Raw genomic sequence first — 10,960 nt, forward strand, 5'->3', positions numbered from 1 at the left:
TCAATTTTAAATAACGAACATTTTTCTAAAAATAAAACGAATTTATGAATTTATTTATTGCAAATATTCATTCATTCGTTAATTTTTCCTAGATGAGATCTGAATCCGTATTAATGGGGGAAAAAATCTTTGTTTCAAAATTAATTTTAGCGCGAATACAAATAAATTAATATCACAAGTAGGATTGCAAAATGCGCGGCAATGTAAAATTTCGCGCCTTTTACATTGAGTTATTTTTCTTTTACTTATGTAGTCAAGACTCAAGAGGGAAAGAACTAGAATTTCCTTGGAAGGGTCTGTAAAAAGCTGCGGTTTCATTTCGCCGACAGCTATACCTCCCTTGACTTGCACAGCAGGGGGAGCGTCCGGTCTGTCCCCCTGCAAAATGTGACAGGTCACATGATCCACACTTTCATCGGTCACCGTTCGTTCTATTGGCTGTTGAAGTGTCAATCATTTTACTGATGTACACTGCTTTCGTTTAAAGAAAAGGCCCATTTTCAAGCGAGATCGTTTTTCTTCCCCACTGAAGAGCAGCCTTAAATACTAAGGAAGATTGATGATGGTTGACCCTTTCCACCCGATTTCCTTTTACTATATACTGCCATTTTTTAGCCGGCTGGTGGCGTGATGGTCTGGCCTTCTGCGCCTTGGATCCGAATTCTGGTCTCAGGGAGTAAAACTGTTTGGAGGGACAAAAATACTGACTTTACTGACCAAAATTTATAAAATACTGATCAATACTGACTAAAATTTGAAAGCTTTATAAACTTTGGCATAACACAAAAGAATATCATACTTAGCGAAATAGATGCGAGCTAAATTTGTAATGTGCAGCAACATTATTTAAAGCTTATTTGGTATAAATTTTGACTGACAGTTGTGAGTTTAATTCATATATTTACTGAATAATGAATAAAACTTTTCTGAAACTAGGAAAATAAATAAAAAGATCTTGCAACTGGTCAAAATATTATTAAATGATTAAGAGCAGTGTTTCATTCACAATGTTTTTCTTTAAAAACTCATTGGAAAACACAAATTTAAGAAAAATTCTGATATCAGGAAAAACCGTAAGTTTTTACACCGAAGGTTTTTCGTCATTAGCCGGCCTGATAAACTTTAAAATGAGGGGGGAATTTCTTCAAGAAATAAGAAAAATCTAGCATACCGACAGAAAACTAATCCACAAAAATAATATATAAGATAAGATATTGAAGAAAAGTGTTTTATTTTTGAAAATTTGTTATCGTAGGTTGCTTGAACCGTTATGGCTTGGGTGGCAGCACGTGTTCATCATTTAACTGAACGGTTATAAAGTACAAAATCAGTTAAACTAAGTTCGCTTTTCGAATGTAGTAAAAGTCTGACTGGCTATTTGTTTTTTGCCGAAAGAAGAAAAAAAATGATATTTTACCCATCGAGTTGTTAGTAATTTTAATGTTTTACTTTGTATTCTAATAAATATTCATAGGTTAGCTAAATGAAAAGCGTAATTTCAATTCGGGGTAGTAATTTTTTCATTTGTACAAAGGGTCAAAAATTGTCATTAGAAGAATCTACATTTTAGTATACGATTTTTTTTCCCGAACAAAAAATTATTCCATCGTAGTTTGAAATCTTAAACCTGATACTTACATTTTCGCTTACATTATGCTTTAGTTTTCTGACCGGTACCAAAGCCTTTAGAAAAAATATTAATAAATAAACAAAAAATTAATAAAACCTTACAATTAAGAATCAATTTAGCTACAGGTGGTATCTAGATTTCGTATAACAGCAAGGAGCGTTCCCATCTCATTTATTGCATCACTTTTGTGTTATTAATTGTATCTTACGTGTTCGTGTAATGCGTGATGTTTGTCTAATTTTTTGATGCAGATCGTCCGTGCTGGGCCGAACACTCGTTCTTCTGGTTACCAGTCGAACGCTCCGCCGATCGAGCCATTCAGCTCTGTTGATTGCAGCGCAAGTTAAACTTATAAATTTAGCTAAATAATAAAACTTCAGTCCCCTCCCCCCCCCCCCCCCGGTGCTTTAAAACAGGTTTTATTATAACAGAAAAAAAAAATAATTTTCAGACCATGGGTCTATTTTTCGTCATTAGCCTGCTCGATAAGCTTTCAAATGAGGGGTAAATCAAAGAAATCGATCTAGAAATGAGAAAGATCTCGCGTTGCGACAAAAAACAGGCTACAGAAATAATATATAAGGATGATACACTTCTTATTAAAATAAAACTTAAAATAAGTTGACATAAACAGCAAGTAGGGTCGATTTTCACTTCTTTTAAAAATCGAAATCGCCTGTGGTAGGAAAAGTTGTGTATTAACATCAAATGTTAATGCAAAAATTTTTTTGGAAATCAAAATATATTTAGATTATCCACCAGCTCTTGAGGTTTCGACATATATGTAAAATATGGCATTTAAAAATACATATAGAATTTTTTATGTAGGGGAATATAGGGCACAGTGAAAAGGTGAAATATTTACTCTTAGTTTTGCGCCACCTATCTGGTAACATTTGAACAATGTCTATTGTAGCAACATATATATCACATTGCAACACATGTAGTCTATTTCAGTCAGGAATACAATACCACCAAATATTAAAGCATATGATCAGGGGCGGCTCGTGGGTGCGCTTGCACCCCCCCCCCCGATTTTTCAAAAAAAAAAAAAATTAAATATTTTTTTAATATTTAAACTTTCTAAAATTATTTTTGTGTTAAATTAATAAAATTAAAAGTAAATCACGAAATATATTAATCTTATTTTTATGTCCATGATTGCCGGAAGATGGTGCACTATCTCCCCCTTACTTTCAAAAATAAAATTTAATTAATCATGTACGGGAAAAGCTACAAAATGCATCACGAAAATTATTATTAATCTCACGTTTATGTCCAGTATTCTTTCCGGCGCTGCAGTACGTCGTCCTTGCAACACCGGTAAGGGGCTGTAAGGGAAGCACTTTCACTCCCTGGCTTTTCAAAACAAATAAATTTTAAAAAGCAATATTAATCTAATATTTTTAATAGTAATGTTATTTTTAATCTTTTAATTACAATTATTTTGAATAGGTAAAATTTATTTTATTTTAAACAAGACCAAATTAAAAAGGGCAAAAATACTGTGATCACTAGGTAAAAATTATAAATTAATTAATTTTAACAAAGATGAAAATGCATCTCAGTATTCACTTTAAAATAAACAAAATAAAAATAGATCAGCTAAATTAAAAAAAATAAAAATAAATAAATTTAAAAAGAAAAATTAATTTGAATTTTGACATCTTGAATTCAAATTATGTTTTTCGCAATCACGAGTGTGTGTTTGTGTCTGTGTGCTGGCATAAGTGTGGATAAGTGTGGGGGCGGGGGTATGTGTATGTGTGTGTGTGGGGGGGGGTATGTGTATGTGTGTGTAGGCATATGTGTTTGTGTCTGTGTGCAGGCATGAATGTGTGGGTAGTTGTGTGTATGTATGTGTATGTATGCGTGTGTGTAGGTGTATGTGTGTATAGGTGTATGTGTTTGTGTGTGTGTGTGTAGTTGTGTATGTATGCGCGTGTGTGTAGGACATGGATGCAACCTGGAGACGGCTTTCGCTATAGGTGCAGCATCGTGAGTCTGCACCCGCCTGTCCACGGTGATGGTGCAGAGGGTGGCGGTGGGAAAATAAAATGATAGGACATCAAAAACAGTCAAATGAAAGCAATAAGCAATCGTGATTGCTCAAAAACATAGTAAAAAAAATTCTTAGCGATTTACATGCGTGTGTACCCTTCTGCATATGAATCTGCGGCGCCTATGGGCGAGATTCAGAATTTTTATGCAAAGAAAAAAAAAGCTGAACTCTTTCTTTTTTTCAAATTGTTGATAACTTGTCACATTTTCTTTAAAACTACATGAACAGTAATTTCTGTACCACAGAGCCAGAGGAACGTGAAGTAGTCACATTATGATAATTTTAGAGTAGAGAGTAAAAACTCTTTTCCGGCGCATGCAACGTCCTTCGGGCTCTGAGGTATAGATTTAAAACAAGTTATAATTTCTGTGTAACAATGGAAAGACATTTTTTGAATAAAAAAAAGAAAATCTTGTAACAATATATGCACACGTACATACGACACAACACACAACAGTGGCGCAACTAGAAAATAATTTTTAAGGGGAGGGGGGCGCATAGTAGGAATAAAATCTCATCAATTTGATTTTGATTTGATTTGCTCATCATCAAATCTCTCAATTTTGAAACTTGTAGTTATAAAAAACGATATTTTACATAGATGGTCTTTGGTGATGTTTGGAAAGAACGGGTACAACGAACTCCGCGGAAATTTGTTGAAATTGAAGCCTTAAAACGCGGTCATAGGCCATCTTTATTGACGTTAGGGTAAGGGATGGAGCTCCGGGACTCTCCCGATCATTTTTTTTTTTTTTTTTTGAAAAATAAATGGAAATCAATTTCTCCTCTACCCTCCCCCTTCCAATTTTTCGAAATTGCAGTTCCAAAAACGTAATTTTAGACAAACTTCGAAGATTTTTACGGAAAGGGATTCTGGAGCTCTCCCCTGGATTTTTTTTTCAAAATCGAAGTCCTAAAAGCTTAAGCACAATATTCTATATTATGTGGAGGGGTTCAGAGACTATTTCGTCAAATTTTTCATAAGTTGCTGCTTAAAAAAACATATATTTTGATGACATTAAATTAGGGCGGTTCCGGAGCCCTTGCCCGAATCTTCCGAAATTGAAGCTCCAAAAACGTAGTTTTAAGCGACTTTCGAACGCAATTTTAAGCGATGTTGTAAGGGAATTCGGAGACTTTCCCTGGAAATTGAAGATCTGGAAAGGAAAGTTGAAATACTCCGTAATGTTTTTGGGCACGGGGGGGGGGGGGGGGGGGGGGGGGACTAGCTCATTAATTGGCTGTAACTATTGAAAATTTTTAGTGCAAACATTTCTTTTTAAAAGAAATTGAGATTAACCCTAACATTATAATTTTTTTAGAATTAAAATCTCGTGTGCTCTATTGTGTTATTGTGTTTCTCAGATACGTTTTGATTTAATATACAATTTTAGCAACTAAATTAAAAACGTAAAGAAGTAATAACTTTTGAGGTATATTCAAAACTAAAAGAAAAATAATTTAAACAATTTATGATTTCTTTTCTAAATTGTCATTATAGTACGCTAACTACTTGAAGACTAAGAGTCAAGAAAGGAGCAAACGGTCTAATCTTGTGTAAATGATGGCTTCTTCCTTTACTGCACGTTTTTTTTTTTTTTTTTTACATAGCCTGAATTGCTTAAGAACATTCAATGTAAAATAAACAACATAGATAAGTCTCTGCGAATCCTGCTGCAAATATTAAGGTTCAATGCGTTGGTGTTGAAAGGGAAAAACACACACACAGATAATCCGCACCTCATCATTTTTAAACTTTTTTAGCAGATTATACGCAGGACAATATGGTACAATCCATTTTTTTTATTTTTAATTTCAAGCAGGTACGCACAAATAAAAAGGAAAATAAATAAAAGGTTACAAATTATTTTCTCGAAAAAGTGAGGGGGCCCGGGCCTTCTCTGGCTCCTCCCACGAGCCGCCACTGCATATGATAATACAGTAGAGTCTCAATAATCCTAGTTTCGAAAGTTCGAGGTGCATACTTTATATTTTCATTTACATTTTTTAGTTACAAAAAAATGATTTTCATAAAAATCTGAAAATATTTTTTTTATGACGTTACTTATTTAACTAGATACAGTAATTAATTTAAAAAAGGCATTGAGAGGCTGTTGTCAACAACACTCCTTAAGTGGGACGATATACGTGTAGTCATCGACTGCACAATATGAATTACGAAATGCCTTGAAGATAATAACTTGATGCGTGAAAAGAACATTGATTTGCCGCAAAAAAAGTGTAAGCATGCCTTTTTAATATTAGAATACATGATGATAGTCAAAAAGGAGGGTTCAAAACTTGACGTATACGAAATAAGAAACAGGAACCTTCTATAAATAACCTTGCTGTTGTATGCGAGATACATATGCTCGGAAGCACACAGATACAAACGTTATGAAAAAACTCATTGAAATGGATTCGGGCAACGATTCGGTCAAAATATGTTTGGTTGCCAACAAATTGCCTCGGTAAATACGTACATAGACTTCGTGGGAAAAAAATCCAAAATCGTATAGAGGTAGTTAAAAACGAAATATATGTGTTGAAATTTCAGATAATTTTTCACGAATACGATACTGCTTTTCTTTGTACAAGTAAAAGGGGCTACTCGTTTTGTATCGGAAAAGTAAAATATCAATCTGGAAGAATTTTCCAGATAATCCGAGTTTTCAGTAATCCGAAGTGGCATGAGTCCCAATTACCTCGAATTTTCGAGACTCTACTGTACAGGCAATTTTCCAAAACTGATACTCTTATTATAATAATTGTTGAAAGTAAAAACATTATTTTTTATAATTTAAAATAATAAAATTCGTGTTAATAACATTTTAAGTATTAATTACGATCTTCTACAGGCCCGCTGTAAGCGGGCGTGCACTGCACGCATGCGTCACGTTCAAGAGCCGCTAAATTCAGCCTCACCATGCTAAATCGGAAAATAAATAAATAAATAAATAAAAGTAAAGACAAATTAAAATTTTTACTCTCCAAAAAAAATAATGTTGACCTTAAAACGGTGCTCCCCCCCCCCCCCTTCATAGGAAACCATTTAGTGCGAGACCATTTAATAACAGCAAGAAGGTGTTCTTCCAGCTTTATTCTTGCTATCAGCTGTGGCCAGTGCCGAAGAAAAACGCAGGCGGAAGATAGGCATTTCGGCCACTTTGTGCGCCCCCATCGAGACGCATATAAGCTACCTTTACTCCTGTTTTGGACGCTAATGTGCGAAAACTATAGGATTTCCACTAAATTGTGGTTGTGTGAGGATTTTTTTTTATTTTTAAATTATTTTTATGCTACTAGTTAAAATCCAAATCCGTGTAGCCGCCATTTTTGGTCATTCCTAAGATGGAAGTAGACTAAGCCTAAACTAAGCGAATAAGTTTTCAAACACAGAATTGGAAGTTTATTGCTATGAAAACTATTGGAAAATACCGCAAAATGTGCCGGAGTTTCTTTTTCTTTTTTTGGATAACACTTATTTCCTTGAAAAATCCAAAATTTCACCTTCAGAATATTATTTGATCTTCATTGCTTTGGACGCTAATGTGCTGAAAAATCCATTTCATCTGAAATGCAGTCTTTTGAGGATTTTTAATAACATTTACAATTACTTTTATGCATCAAATTCAAAATTCTATTACCTTAAATTTTTCGCGAAGTCGCCATGTTTGGTCATTCTCTAGATCGAAGTAGACAAGATTATTAATTGCCTTAATTTCCATAAATAGAATTTTAGATGCTTATCTCAAAGCAAACTATTAAAAATAACATAAAGTGTCATAAATCATGTTTTTTCTTTCTTTTAACTAATTAATTTCTTGAAAAGTGAAATTTTATCTGCACAATTGCATTTGATCCTCATTGACTTGGAGGCTTTGGTATGAACTTAAAGAAACAATTTTGATTACTAAAATGCAGTTTCCTGCCGACTTCTCATTTATTAATTTTGAAATTTTCCAAAATGCATGTTTTTGTAAACAAGTGCAAGGTTTTATTTATTAATTTTTTTTATAAAAGTAGTAAAAACTAACCGCCCCCCCCCGCCTCACTTTTGTACTTAAAAACTTGGTGACAGTTGGTGGCTACTAAGTTTTTTAGGTCTGGTTTATTTTGCTTTAATGACCAAATATTTCTAAATCAAATATATATTTTACTGGGTGTCCTTGAAAGTCATGGAAAATCGTGGATTTCAACTATGATCGAATTTGGTACTGAAAAGTCAGGATTTTCAGAAAAAAATGCTCAAAAAGTATCATATCAGAGATTTTTCTGAAGAAAAAAAAAAAGCAGTTTACATTTAAATTTTTAACTTACATATGTTTAAATTTTTACCTGAACACTTTTTTCCAGAAAAGAAAATTCACAATCATTTCTTTTTCACAAAAATAAAGAAAATTCACAAAAAATATTTTGTTTTTTCACAGAACGGGAATTTGAAAAAATTAAACCTGGATTGACCCCTGATATTACTGTGTGACATGCTGACATGTGACTTTGATTTCAGCATAGCACATGGAAAGATAAAGCGCATGTTTTAACAACTTCAAGTTTAGTTTTTACTGCATCATTAAGTGATAACATAAGTAGAACAGAATTTTTACTCACGAATTTCATTCTGGAGCACAGCTTGCCCATCGCAGTATCGGATCATGCAAAACCTTTCATTAAAAATATGATCCCGGTCTTAGAGGTAGCAAAGAAAGTACGGTTTTGCTAGGACGGAAACAACTGCTATCTTAAACTGCTTAGCAGGGAACACTGCTCAAGAGCAGTGGCATATCCAGGGGGGGGGGGGTCCGCACCCCCTTAGAAATGACTAAGTGTAAATATATGATTGAAGAAAAAATGCATTATGTGTTGAAAACAAGCATTTTACCAAGTAAAAAAAATGGAACAAGTAAAAATGCATATATGGATGCCTCAGTTGCCAAATCAATTAACTCAACTTTAAAAAAAAAAAACATTTCTGCTTTAATAGTGGTTAATTAATGCTTAGCATAAGAATTTGTATTAAAGTTTTGGTTCAATACATTTCTGACCATGTGATGGCAGAAATTGTAACACGAGGGCCTATTCACTCCTATTAGATAACACTATCTTCTTCATCAGTTTTCTTGACTGTTTTAATCGATTTGGCAAGTGAGGCATCCATACATTGCTCTTGTACAGTATATAACACACCAAAAATATTTTGAAGGGAAAATTGATAAAGCAAAATGAGGAGAGGGGACGAAATGAGGGACGCTGTAAGGCGTAGTGCTTTATTGCAATGATTCTCTATTTTCCCCTAATGTGTGAAAATATTTCTCTCTGCAATCTCCAAAACATTTGCTTCCCTTGTATCAATGAAGTAGATGTAAATTCTGAGACCTGTTTAGAATCTAACAAAAGGCACTTACCCTTTGTCTAGTTTCCTCCAAAGTTCTCGGAATTTTGTCCCTGCATGAACTTCTTGGGAAAGAGGGGAATCTATTTTGCGTTAAATTCTTTTGCTTGTTTTAAATTCAAATGTATTCGAAATTATTGATTGTCATTATTAACAGTTAAATAAAATTTTCGTCTCTAAAATCTATTTTGCTCATTTTTAAGAAGATTTCTGTATCGATTTGTCAAATTTCTTTAGTGCCCCCCTCCCCCCAAATAACTTCATGGCAATACCACTGATTGAACCCCTCTCCGAAAAGAAGTCCTGGCGACGTCACTGCTCAAGAGCTATCACTAGGTTTACAACATAATAAATGAGTATTTGAATTTTTTTCTTGAATGAGAGTGGGAACCCTCGAATAGTCTTGTACAAAATGCAATGCAAAAATTTAATTGCGCAAAATGCTGTAACTTCATTGTAACATGTTCTGCTTGTGAAAATATGTTTTAAAATTTTAAACTTGATTATGTGAAGGTTCTTAATTAGGATTCAAATTAACAGATTTGTTAATAAAGACATTTGAAAGTAGAATGAGAGTATCTTTGTAGAAATTTAATTCATTGCACATTTTAAGTATTGTTACTGCTGCTGCTGTGTTCAAAAGAAATCATTCATTTATGATTTTTTAAAAATTATTATTGAAAAGCTGTCCCCCCCCCCCCCTCCTTTACCTGAAAAAAAAAATGCCATCTATACAGATAATACCCTAATGCATTTCATATTTAGATTATTATTTTACGATTTCATATATTAGGTTTTTGGTCCAATCACACAAATGTCAACATGTAATCATGTCTAAAGAATAAAATAACACAGGGTTTTTTAATTTTTTTCAGAATCTTTTTTATTTTATCATTTAATGTACACAAAAACAAAGCAGGTTCTTCTGTTTTTACTTACCATTCCAAAAGCATTAAGTAGAGGGAAAAACGTTTAACACAAAACTAGTGATCGAAATATATTTTCATGTTATAAGATTTATATTAAATTGCATTGTATAATAAGTTATATCATTTCTTGTGAACTGATTTTTCATGTTAAAAGAATATTTGTGTTAAACGCATTTCATTGTATACTGCAAATCTGAAAATATCTAACATTCTAAGCTTGAATAATACTTTCAATCAGAAAAATAATTTCATAAATCATAAAAGGACATGAACTGAAAAGAAGAGCCTGTTAAGACTTTGTGTTTTTAAAACGAAAAAAGGGAGCATGGAGCTAAAGAGGAGAAAGAAAAAACCAAATGAAATTGGAAAACTAACAGTCCAGTACAGTGTATAACGTCCTATGATTATCAATTTATAACATTTTACCACCAAACTGCTTAAATATGAGACTAAGTTGAATGCAGGAAAAAATTGAATTTGCAATAATCGAACTGCACTTCAGTGAAAAACCCATCTCTATAGAAAAAGAATAATAAATTATTTAAGAAATATCTAAATGAAGCAACAGCTGGTGAAATTTTTAACACGTCGCAAGACAACATTATGAAATAAAGTCATAAAGAAGTGATACATGCATTAGAGAAAAAGAAAGGGAATATTTTTGTAGCAGCATAATGTGCTGAACAAAGGAGAATGGGGGTTTTGAGAAAATTGAACAGAATACATAACAATTCATTAAAACAGACTGTAATTCAAAGTATATTGCTGTTATTACCTTTGTTCACTTTTAAATTTTTTACAAAAACTTCACGCTGTATTAGGGAGAAAATGTTACATACAGTTCATCTTCTTTCTTTTCTTTTAACAAGCACTGTAAGATTATTTTTAGCAGCACCAACTTTTACCGACTCAAAAGTTCTTAATCGACAGTCTTTAAAGTAGATAAA

Source organism: Uloborus diversus, chromosome 1, assembly GCF_026930045.1.
Source record: "Uloborus diversus isolate 005 chromosome 1, Udiv.v.3.1, whole genome shotgun sequence".
NCBI classification, from domain to species: Eukaryota; Metazoa; Arthropoda; class Arachnida; order Araneae; family Uloboridae; genus Uloborus; species Uloborus diversus.